Source organism: Haemaphysalis longicornis, unplaced genomic scaffold (genome assembly GCF_048455015.1).
Source record: "Haemaphysalis longicornis isolate Haplotype H1 unplaced genomic scaffold, Haemaphysalis longicornis Haplotype H1 scaffold_10, whole genome shotgun sequence".
Lineage (NCBI taxonomy): Eukaryota > Metazoa > Arthropoda > Arachnida > Ixodida > Ixodidae > Haemaphysalis > Haemaphysalis longicornis.
In genome coordinates, this window is record NW_027526204.1 from 34980382 (window position 1) to 34992803 (window position 12422).

Below are 12422 nucleotides of genomic sequence, written 5' to 3' on the forward strand. Positions count from 1 at the left end.
CCCCCCCGCGGAACGGACCACTCCGGCCTTTGCGAACCCGGCTACAACTGTTTTTGTAGAAATGGAGTCCCAAGAGTCTGAGACCCATTTGGCCACCTCTCCAAACGTTGCTGTCTCTTGGGTGCCGTCGTAAATCAGCGAAATATAGGGGTCATGGCGGATGAAAGTAACACGACCGGAATTGGCGCGAAAATTGAAACTAATCAGCAAACTGTCGTTTTAAAAATTAGCGGCACGTTTACCTCCCTCGGAGTTACTCTTTGTAATAATTTGAAATATGCATTTTATTTTTGCAACCCAGTTTGATATTACTTTGAATTTATTCTGAAGTGTAGTTACTGCGCATGGCAGAAAGTGGCGCGTGGTTGCGCAGGCCATTATCATTGTTTTTGACTAGCTAAAGCTGCAAATTCTTCGGTTTACAGTCCCGAAGCGACATATGGGCTATGACAAACATCGTAGCGGTGGGCTTCAGATTCATTTAGGCCATATGAGCTGTGTTTCTTATTGTGCGCTGCCCACGCGCGGCCACCGCGAACCGGATTTATTCCATACATAAGTGGCACTGGTGGATAAGACGCACCAACGAAAATTTCAGAAAAAACCGCGACCTATACACCAGAAAATACGGTACTTCTCGCAGGGTATCTTAACTTGATTGTAGCAAATAATATGAAACAACTTAACCACTACTTCTTCCTTCTTAGCAATTCCCACGCCAAGGACTCTTAAATTTGTCATACTTTGAAGGCTCGCGTAATTTCCAGAAACATAACAAGCTGCTATGTTCTTTACTTTTTTAAATTTTGTTTTATCCATTGCTGTTGGCGGGTCGCACACGGTGCATGCATATTCCAATACCATTTTGACGTAGGTTTTATATAATAGCTCTGGGAAACATTGGGAGAACTTTATGGTGTTTCTAAGCAGAAATGCCAACATACGACAGGCTTTTGAAGGTATAAAATCAACATGCAGATACCAGCACAGTGTCGGAGTAAGGAAAACACCTAGATACTTAAATTGACTAACAGTTTGCAACGAGTACCCGTCTATAGCGTAAACACGTTTCAAGGCATTTGTTTTTTCGTAAAAGGCATGTGTACAATTTTTTCAGGTTTAATGTCATGTGCCACTTGTGACACCATAGCTGAATTTTGGCAAAATCACAATGTGCCGCGCGGCTATCCTCGACACCTTTCACTTCTCGGTACACTACACAGCCGTCTGCGAATAAATGCATAGAGGTGCCAATGTTTTCCGTTATGTCATTTATATATATCAAAAACAGCCGAGGCCCTAGGACGGACCCCTGCGGGACCCCTGACGTGACACCAACGATATTCCACTCTGACCCGTTTATAATTACAAATTGAGACCTTAAATTTGTGTATTCTTCCATGCAAATAACAACTTGTTCTTTTACATTTAAAGACCACAATTTGTGTACGAGCAACGCGTGACAACCAAGTCGAAGGCTTCGTTTTGAAGTTTATAAACTCACAATCTATTACAGAGTGGCTGTCAACAATTTCGCTCATTTCATGAAGAAATTCCGTTAATTGAGTTACACATGACACCCTGGCGAAAGCCGTGCTGATTTTAATTGAGCAATGAATGAGACTCTAAATTCTTCAATATGTTTGTGTATAAAATATGCTCTAGTGTTTTACAAACAATGCTCGTCAAAGAAATTGATCTATAGTTAACAACCAAATCATGTGGACCCGATTTGTGAATCCGGACAACGCCCGCCATCTTCCAGTCATCCGGTGGGGAACATGTGGCCAACGATTTTGTAAACAATACAACCAAGAAAGGTGAAACCGATTTTGCACACAACTTTAGCATCTTTCTGGGTGATTCATGAGGACATTCAGCCTTATGGTCCTGCAATCCTTGAAGAAGGACAGTTATCCCGTGCTCATCTACTCGAATTTGCTCCATGTCGGTAATGTCCCCCACCTCTGGACCGGACAAGATGGTAAGAGCTGAACGAGGTGAGAAAACAGAGCTAAAAAATCATCAAATCAATTCGACTATTCAAGGTCGTCTACCACCAATACTCCGGAAAGTTTAAGTGAAAGAATGATATTATCTTTACCATTCCGTTTTACGTAACGCTAAAACTTCTTTGGGTTTTTCTTTAGTCTTGAGGGAAAGGAGTCAAAGAATATCTGCCTTCCTTTAGGAATTTTTACTTTCAAAACCTTAATAACAGCGTGCAACTTAGCATAAGATAATGCGTTGGTTTCTTTCTTGATCTATTATAAATCTTCTGTCTTGTAATATAAATTGAGCGAATTTCAGCATTAAACCATGGCTTACTTCTGCCACGTTGTGCAGACTGTGTCCAAGACGGCACAAATTGATCACGTACATATTCGTAACATGTTGAAATTCAAATTTAACCATTGGTCGTTCACATTGAATGTTTCGGAAAGCGCTTGAAAATCTGGAAACAAGGTGTGTAAAACTAAATCTATACCCCCTATATTTGCTCTTGCGTAGTGAAACGTATCCTGTTTCACCCAGACGAAATGCAAAGGGAAAATTTTATTACAACCCACGAGGCTGAAGCCTTTTTAAGTAGCAGTTACCTGTGTATGAAATGACAAGAGTGGAAGAATTACGGTATGTGTCAAGAACGGCGAGATGATAGTGATGACATCCAGAAATGCTTTGTTGAGTAGTCTATCATTTGTAATTATTCCAGTCTTCAGGAAAAACACATGGTACCATCAGTTGCACATTGTCAGTGAGGTCATCATTTATACTCACTTGCTCATGTTTTGTTGGCCTTTTCGACAACAGAGGGTAGATTTCTGAAATAAAATACCATTTCCGGCTCAAGACCATTTCCTTTAAATGCGTATATACAGGGTTAATTGGCATGGAGTAATACGAATCGTCAATGCCTCAGTTTGAAATGTCGAAATGCTATAAATTTCCTTCTACCAGCTAGTATTTTTACGAAACCTAAGTTTCGTAAAAATACTAGCTTTCCGAGGCCCTGGCATATGATGTCGAACACCCGAAAGGTAAACAGACGCTCTCATGAAACAATATATTCACTGACATAGGGCTGGGCAGTGTCACTTTGTCATCTTTGTGGTGCAATGTCTGGTACATCTATGTTATTTTCACATTTATCATGAAGAAATTACTGCACACCGTACTCAGTGACTGCGAATAACTGCTAACAGAGGCAGAAATGTTTGTTTGTAAATACGTGGCTGCGTAGCTTTAGTGCTCAAGTGGGCTTGAAAGATGGGGCCACGGTTTTAAAGGTTTACTCCTGTGAGTGGCGTTCGTGTGCATGTTTGTGGTTATGGGACTACTTGGAGTGGCTTCCAGATTTTGTCCAGCTGATTATGCAGGAAATAAATAATTGAAACAAAACACAATCTTTCATCTGCTTCAATTGTTCACGTACCACACATTATTCTTGCTGACTAATGTTCACAGTGTACCAATCCCAAACTGTTTGCAATTGACGGTGGCAGCCTTGAGTGTCGGAGTTTTACTACTGGTCCTGGAATTGTGTGTGCAAATCCTGGCCATAGCCACAAAATTGTAGATTTTTGTGAAATTTTGGAGCACTTTAGTGATGGGGGGGTGTCACGTCGCCGCCAAATGAAAATTGGTGAATCGGACGGGCGGTATCATTGGTCAACCCACGTGTTGGGCTTGGGAACAAGTAACATCAAGGTAAGGCCAACATCAAATTTACAGCCATGAATACCAGTCAGCCATTTTTAATGTAAAGCCAGCCCTGGTCTCACAACATTGATGTAAGTGACAAAGAAAGCAGGCTGTTGCAGCAAAAGGGAATGTTGAAGAGGAGTTAGCGGCTATATCGAGCCAACGCGAATTCTGTTGCCTGGTTTGGAAGACAATTAAAATTGTGCTGGCAGTCCCAGTTGCGGGGTCCTGGAGACGGTGCTTCTTTCGGCTAGTGAGCCAAGAATTTTGCGAGTGACCCAAGCAGCCTTGGCCAACTGCCAACCATTGGCATCGCAGCGGGTGCTGGTCGGTGGCCAATTGAGTCGGCCTGCCGGTCCTAGTCAAATGTAGGGCTGTGGTCTGTAGCCAACCAGTCGGGCTTTAGGTTGGCCGATGACATTTGGCCAAGACCCGGTTATACATTGGGCTGCGGTCTACAGCCAACCACTCGGGATTTGGTTGGCCAACGACGTTTGGCGAAGGCTGTTTTCCTTTAGTTTTTTCCGCGGCACGTCACCTGTAAGAGCGAGAAGTTAACCGAACCTCCAGCTAAGCTACACGGCCAACCACAACCGCCACAAGCATAGCCCCAAATATTCGGTAGTCTTTAGGCTTTATTTTGTTCTTTTGAAATCATTGCACGCTTGAAATACTGGCGGTGGCGGAAAGAAAAGTTTAAAAATGTATTTTTTCGCGGTTGTTGGCGAAGGCTGTTTTCCTTTAGTTTTTTCCGCGGCACGTCACCTGTAAGAGCGAGAAGTTAACCGAACCTCCAGCTAAGCTACACGGCCAACCACAACCGCCACAAGCATAGCCCGAAATATTCGGTAGTCTTTAGGCTTTATTTTTTTCTTTTGAAATCATTGCACGCTTGAAATACTGGCGGTGGCGGAAAGAAAAGTTTAAAAATGTATTTTTTCGCGGTTGTTATCCGTGCAGAATGCCAATCGATGGCGCGACTGGCATTTCCGCATCAGCAATCCCCGGTCGCGGGAGCAAGGTTTGTCCGGGTCCCTCTTTACTGCTGCTGAGGTACTTTTTCCATTCACTTTCACTTAAAATAACCGCGCATATTAATATCATATACAGCGTATTCACATGACGTCACCGTAGCGCAAAACGTATGCTGGCAACCAGGGTTGTGCAAGCGTGCTATTGCTGTGACTATTGTGTTATTGCTGTGACACGTGGTCTTTACAAGTTGGTGATGCAGGTGGTCAGGGAGCGTCTACAAGGATGGGCTGAGGCAAAGGGGGTGCTGGGGGAGCTGCAGGTGGGCTTCTTGCCCAGGAGACGCCTTGAGTACAATCTGTTTGTCCTCACACAATGTATTGAGGTTGCCCAACAGGCACGGAGCCCCCTGTACGTAGCTTTTCTTGACATATCAAAAGCCTATGACTGTGTGGACCAGCAGATCCTGTGGTCCATTTTGCAGGATTTGGGGCTTGAAAGCAATGACATTGCCCTGCTCAGAGCACTCTACTCAGGGGTGACAGCACAAGTGGAGTGGGATGGGCATGTTACAACGCCAGTGAGTGTGTCCTGTGCACTTCGCCAGGGATGCCCGCTTTCGCCGGTACTCTTTTTGCTGTATGTGGTGGGGCTGACTCAGCGACTGGAATCTTCGGGCCTGAGATACGCTCTCCAGCACCATGAGGAGGGGCAGTTGGTAGCATGGAGGTTTCCAGCACTTGTGTATGCGGACGATTTCGTTGTGCTTGCAGGCTCCCCAGGTTGCTGCAGCAGTTGTTGGACATGTGTGGCACGGAGATGACACGACTGACAGAGGCTGAGCTTTAACCAGGCGAAATGTGTGGTTATGGCGTGGGGAGTGGGTGCGGAGTGTACGCAGGTGGACTGGACACTGCAGGGAGGTACAATCAGTCTGGTGAAGTCTGTGAAGTACATCGGCGTGAGTCTCAGCGCGACGGCTGACTACCTGAATCCTCACCAGTGGGGAATGCGGCCCGCAACAAGGCGGCCCGCGACAAAGGGTGCGTCAGGCGCTGGTGCGTCAGGCGCTGTGGACCTTCAACCAGTACGATGTATTGCGGGCGCTGTGGAAGATGGTGGCGGTCCCGGGGTTGACATACGCCAATACAGTGCTATGCCTCTCAACAGGGATGAGAGAGTTCCTGGAGAGACGCCGGAGAGAAGTGGGCAGGATGGCGTTGGGGACCCACCGACAGACACCAGTGGAAGCCACCCAAGGTGAGCTGGGCTGGTCATCATTTACAGCCCGGGAGGCGGTAGCAAAGGCAGCATACGAGAATAGGCTCCTGCGCCTCTATGAAGGCGACCTAGCCTGGCAAGTGCTGGTGTACCTGAGTTTTTCGGGGCGCTCGACGAGATGGACGCGGCGGGCTGTGAAACTGCGTCGAGTTTTCGACCTGCCGATGGTCAGCCTCGCGACGGCAGCAACAGCGTGATCAAGAAAGGAGGTGCATGAGCGGGTGCAGAGCGCTGAAACCAGGAAATGGCACGAGGCATGCCAGCAGAAGTCTTCCCTAGCAGTCTACTGCAGGGAGAAAACGGAAATCCGCAGGGAGTGTCTGTACGACAACTCCAAGGGCAGCGGTTTTCTGGCGGAGGCAAGGTGTGCTGTGCTGTGCACGCGAACGTGGAGAGCGCGCTTCACAGCTAATTTGGCAAAGACCTGTGCGCTCTGCGATTCTGCGGAAGAGACGACGGAGCACGTGGTGGTAGCATGTCCGGGTATTTTTCCCATTGCCCCTAAACCGTCGCTGTCAATTGCACTTGGGTTCAGGAAGCCGGAGGAAACTCAGACTGCCGGGGACGGCAGTGGTGACAGCCCGGGTGCAGCCACGGCCACTACAAAACGGCGGTTGGAGTTTTGGTGGTAACATGTTCTTCAACGGAGTGCAACGGAGTTCTGCAACGGAGTGCAACAGAGTTCTTCATTTGGTGCGACAAAAGTGTAGCGTTCTCACATTCTTGGTTTATTTTTGTTATTATTATTTTTGGCACCGCCGCGCCACTAGGCGAGGGCGACCCGTTAAAAAGGGCATAGCCGTCATCACCATCACCATCGCCATATCAGTGACGGTGACCAAACTTGCTTGGGCGAACTGGGAGGCAGTGTCCTTATGTTAGTGTTGTTATCGTGCACGGAGTTGACAGTGACCAGACCAGTGGTGGTTGTTTGGTTGTGTTTGAACACTTATGCTTCAGTTTAGTTGCAGGCGCTTAAAAGTGCAATGAAGAAAAAGCAGCGGTGGTGGTGGCGTCGATCCGTTGCTGCTCGAGAACCTCTGAAACCGACGCTGTGCTTCTGCCTACGGTGGAAGGCTCGGACATTGCATATTACCTTGTTCACACGATTAGTTCCGTGAAGCATCAACCCTTTAAAGCCGTTAAGTCACTAGGTGACCACAACCGTTTGACTAGTGGCTCATTGTTCAGCGGCCATTTGAAGCCGTTTGAAGCAAGTTGGCTGCGGCGTCTTTGTGCGCGGAAAGGTAAGCACTTTTCGCTACGTTATAAAAATACCTTGTCCGTACCACTTTGAATTAGCGGCAGTGACTGTGTTTATAATTTCGTACGACAGAAACACCGTTGCTGGAAGCTAGCGATCGTACTTGCAGCAACTCTTGCGAGACTGCGGAATGACGGGGCGAGGCAAAAACGCGAAAAACAACGGCGCGCTAGTCCTGTCTCGTTTGTTTTGATACGTTTTGGCTCTGTTTCATACGTTATGTTATGTACTGATAAGATCACACTCGGGCGCTCTCCAGCTAGCGGCTAAAAAGGAGTAACATTTTCTGAAAATATGCTTTGGGACGCACATACAGATCAATTAGTCACTAAGCTATCACGTGTCACAGGTGCACTTTACCGTCACCGAGACTTGCTTCCAGTGAAAACTAGACTCTTACTATATAAATCACTGTTCTTACCATACATTGAATACTGTTTTCTTGTACGGGGTACCACTACTTCTACAAATATACATAAACTTACTAGATTACAGAATAGAATAATAAGAAATATTTCAAACGTCGTCTCTGACCACCCCGTACGTCCTCTGATAGAAACACTTCACCTGATTAGCATGCCAAACTTCTATGATTACCGTCTCTGCAAGAAGCTAATTAGAGAAAGAAATAAAGGTACAAATAGCCTGGTTATTATGTCTAAATTATTTAAAAATGTTCATGCACGCGTTACGAGACATCCGGAGTTATGGTTGGTCTCTCTCAACAGAACCACTTACGGAGACAATATGCTAAGAAGCCGAATACCGGTATTGCTAAACGGCCTTCACAGAGTGGGGAAGAATATAGATACTTTATCTGTTAAACAAGTGTTTGAGCTATACCTTCATGATTAAGTATTTTGAACTTTCTAATATTTTCTTGTGTCATACGCCTGATTTAATAAATAAATTGTGTGTTTACTGGAAGATCGATGCCGACGTATAAGTATGAAAAATTGTATTGGTCTTTCTTGCATTCGTATGTAGGTGTAAACACTTGTACTTCTGACTTCCAATCATTCGGGTTACATCGAAATTTTGGCATGCATGTCAAGTTGATTTTACATTTGCGTATGTATGTATCTACTGTATCTGTGCGTAACTATGCATTTAAACAATGTTGAAAAATTGACAACATATTCTTTTGTCTATGGTTGACAACATGCTCTTGTATGTACTGTGCTCAATGTTGTCCATGTTACAGAGGCAGGGGCCTCGTCAAGCTACCGTTGGGTGGCTTTTTCTCCCGCCTCCTTGTGTACCAAAAAACGTGAAATAAATGCAGACTTGAAATGAAATGAAATCAAATGAATGATCGAACGCTATCGAGAAGCCCGGGTTCGTATCACGACCAACTATATACAGTTGGTCGTGGTTTGTATGGCGTATTTCGTGCTCGGCAGAGCTCGGCAGCGTTCGAGCGCAGCAATGAAACGAGAACGCTCGCAACTCACTCCGCGACAGGGTAATGCTTTTCGTGGACAAGTGCAACCACGTTGCGAAAAAACTGCACGAAGAGGGCAGCCAGGCAAATCAGTTTCAGCCCTCCCGGCCTAATTTTTGTTGAGCACCTCGTAAGAATTATTTTGCTCATACTTAACTTTTCCTCATTCGCTCACGGATTCTTATGCCCCTCCGTTTTAGTTCAGCAGCCCATTTCATAACGATTGACTGCAGTAACCTTTACACAAGCTTTGTTATTGATGGCTACAAGTACTGTTGACATTTGTTTTCACTGTGCCCAATACATATTTCATCACCCTTTAAACACGCTGTTTACATTCGCAGGTGAACAACTCCTAGGCTCTGTCAACAGAGCCACTGAAGCCATGGCTGCTGCTGAATGGATGTAGAGGCTCAATGTGTCCGACTCACCTCAATGCTTATTCTTTGTCGATGTATGTGTGTAATGGTGCATCAATTAGTTGTTGCGTAGTGGAAGCACCATGTTGTGAGCACATTGCTTATGGTCTTTTCTTGTAAGGAGCCAGTCGCAGCGTTTCTCCTGGAGTTGCCGCTGGTGAGCTTAAAATGAAAGTTGTACCCCAAATGTGTCTCGTCGTTCTTTTTTCCCTATGATCGCTTAATGTTTGTAAATATGGGTATGCAAGTGTTCATCTCATTTTTAATCTCAATTGCCATTTTGTTTTGCACACTGAAGCAGCCCGTTCACTGTGTCTTTTTACTTGTGTAAAATTTGATTGTTTGAATATTTATAAGAACCACTTAGCCACAGAATGGTCTATGAGAAAGGAGAGACGTTTATTACAGACGTGAATTTTTATGTGCACAAGAACAAATGTATGCACACGTCTCAGAGAGACGAGATTGTCAGTCTCTGATTCCTAAAGCAGTCTAGCTCGTGTTACATTTTAACCCACAACTGCCAATAAAATATGCTATCATATCGTGGCAAGGCAAGCTGCCGAGTATGCTGTAATCTGTCACCTTCCTGTTGCTTGTCTTGCCTCTCCAGCCTTCAAAAATAAAAGTCATGACTCGCGTTCGGGCAATCCCAAATAGAAACGTGGCAGTATTGTGATTCTTGTAGCTAGACCACGTCTTTGCACTAAGGTGGCCTGTAAATAAACACTTTGAAACCCATGCTACTACTGCCACCAAAGTTCCAAATGCCTATATGAAGCACGTGGACGGTGGGCACGGTGTGCCGTAGGTATCCTTGTTTTGGTCCCTTTGCAATGTAAGCAGGCGCACATACACATTTAGCCCCCAGCGTTCCACAATCCTTGTCCGAGTCGCTTGACTGGCCTACAGAAAAGGGTGGGGGCTGTGTAAATAGTAGCGTAGTTGCACGTCTTGTCCTCAAATGCAACTATAAGCTAAACCATTTTGTTTTGAACGTCCTGTTATGTGTGTACATCTTTCACAATCACTGTAGTTCTGACCTTGCAAACAAAAGGGCAGCCAGTAAGAAAAAAATAACCATGAAAACTTCACTGCAATAAATTACGACCCTAGCTGTGTCACCGATGTCAACGCATACATTCACATTGCCATTGTTTGGACGATTTGTACTGGAAGGTTGCAGTACTGAGCTGTGGCCTGCAACTTCATGGTGTTTCTTTTTTTCGGCTCTCATGGACCGTCATTTATGCCTGCAACAATTGTACGGAAATTCCTCACCCTTCATCTTATGCAGTTGCAATGAAAATATCCATGGCACAACGGTACACATTTCCATGCACATGAACATAACAGGGCAGCATTCAGATCAATGCCTCACAGTGTATTTAGGGCACAACATCGCCTTTCTGCTGTCAGCACTGCTGTTGCAAATAAACTGGTGGATGTAATAAAACACAAGGAAGAAGATCCACCTCACTATGTACTGCACCTGCCTCATAACCACTAGGCAGACAATCAGGACACCATGTGTCTAACTTGTGCTGCAAAGAGTGAGCAAATACCTCAATCGAAGTAGCTTTTACGTACCTAGGTTAAGTCTTAGAGCCACGTTGAGTTAGGGTCATCTATCAGGTAGTTTCCCCACAAAATGCAAGCAGACGCAGAATTGCTGGCGGCGATAAGAGGAAACAATCAGGACATCGAGGTGTTTTATTTATTCAGCGGCGAGCTGTATGCGTACTGTGCATGTGGTAACATAACAGCCTACGTTTCAAGCTTTTTCACAGAACATTCTAGCTGCCATCGCTTCGCACTTTCCGCGTGAAAAACCAGGGTGATAAGGAAGATGATTACGGTCAGGGGGACACGTACTGTCAGATGAATTTTCAGTTGATTACACGACTGTGAGCACCTAAGCTCGACGATTGTCGCTGCGCATTGTTTGTTCGCGTCGTGGGCAGTAACGATTATGCGGAGGCACTTTCTGCCCTTCTGACAAGCAACTCAAACCTATTAACGCGCACACGCAACATTAGGACCATCGTTCATTACGTTTTTATGTTATTTTTAGGCCCAGCGAGATCGCGCTTGAGAAGCAAAGTGAGAAGCTCGTTACAGTGCCAGCGCGCTTCTCCCGCCAGCGCGCTCGCTCGGCACGCTCGAAAACAGTGCATGCACATGCGGAGCTCTAAATATACTTACCAGAAACTAAACGATCGCAGTAAACTTTGGTGTGTATCTTTCCTGTTGATGCCACCGCCCACCCCGAGTGCACTCGACGCGACGCTTTGTCGACATCTCTTTCGTCTTGTGCACAGCGTCAGACGCTAACAGGAAACTCACCAGCTGAGCCGTTTCCACATCCACTTCGATCGCATCGACGTGTTGCAGCGGTTTACGTAGTAGTGAAGTACTATTAACCGCCACCCACAGGCTGCTAACCAATAAGCCCACCAGAAAACTACCGCCAACGTTATGGCGGATCGCCGAGTCGCCCTTCCCATAAGGCCTTGCGGCATCGCGGCTGAACCGCTTGTGAATGCTCCCTATAACAGTGGCCAAGCCTCTGAAGGCTGACCTGGTTCCGGAGGGTTATATTTTCTGCGGATTGGTTACTATTGCGGTGTAACCCGGTTGACCCTTACGATGTTTTATTTTTGTTTGTTTACAAGACCACGTTTAGCACCAGTTTGGAGAGGGGGATAAACTTTATCACATGATGAGACTCAAGAGGAGAGCTTAGTTGACCTAGCTGACAGGCGTAAATTGTTTGACGTCTGCTTGGTTGTTGTTCTTGCCGTGTCTTACATTCACGTTTACAGGCATTTCTTGGTGTCGTGTTTAGCCCGTTCAACGTAGTGCGAATGTCACCAGCGAATTCGCAGCTGTGGCGCCGCTCGTGCGGCAAAATGAACTATTTTCATATTTTTTGCAGCGACAAATTGCCAAATGCGACGAGGCATTCAGGGTAGAAGTTTGCCTGTTCCAAGCATTTGGCAACTTGCCCAAGCAACGAGAATAGATCGTTTTGTCGCACGAACGGCGCCGCAGTTGTGAATTCGCTCGCGAAATTCGCATCATGTAGAACGGCCTTTTGTCGCCAACTAATTGTTAATTGGCTTGTATAACTCCTCCGAGCACGGTCTGTCGTTAGCTACAGAATATTTGTTTGCACGTTGTCTTCGTAAAGCTCTAGTCTAACCGAATGGCACAGACTCGTGAGGTCACTTCCATGATCTTTGTGAATTTGACGTGCATGGTTCGCGCAGGAAGCTGTACCACGCTCCTCCATTAAAAGTAAGAGTGACTACTTGCTAAGACTTTCGGTCGTGAT